The sequence below is a fragment of the Lupinus angustifolius genome, unplaced genomic scaffold (genome assembly GCF_001865875.1).
Source record: "Lupinus angustifolius cultivar Tanjil unplaced genomic scaffold, LupAngTanjil_v1.0 Scaffold_268, whole genome shotgun sequence".
NCBI lineage: Eukaryota > Viridiplantae > Streptophyta > Magnoliopsida > Fabales > Fabaceae > Lupinus > Lupinus angustifolius.
In genome coordinates this window covers 270,009-270,649 of record NW_017727473.1, presented here as the reverse complement: position 1 = coordinate 270,649, position 641 = coordinate 270,009, and positions in this window count along the sequence as shown.

Here is a 641-nt window from a genome sequence, read left to right as displayed (position 1 = left end):
TATTCTCCTCGTCCTCATCCTCATCCTATTCTCCTCGTCCTGATGCTCATCCTATTCTCCTCGTCCTCATCCTCATCCTATTCTCCTCTTCCTCATCCTCATCGTCGTCCTACTCCTATCCTTATCTTCATCCTCATCGTCGTCCCCACCCTATCCTTATCCTCATACTCTTCCACATTCTCATCCTCATCCTATCCTCATCCTCATCCTATCCTATCCTTATCCTCATCCTATCCTCATCCTCGTCCTCGTCCCCATCCTATCCTATCCTCTTCCTCATCCTCATCCTCATCCTATCGTCCTCCTCATCCTCATCCTCATTCTCGTTCTCATCCTATCCTCATCCTCTTCATGATCATCATCCTCCACCTCATCCTATCCTTATCCTCATCCTCATCCTCTTCCACATTCTCATCCTAATCCCACCCTCATCCTCATCCTATCCTCATCCTCATCCTCATCCTGATCCTCATCCTCACCTTAATCCTCGTCCTCATCCAAATCCTCGTTCTCATCCTCCTCCTCATCCTATACCTCATCCTCATCCTCCTCCTCATCCTCTACCTCATCCTCATCCTCTTCCACATCCTCATCCTATCCTCATCCTCATCCTATCCTCATCCTCATTCTCGTCCTCATCC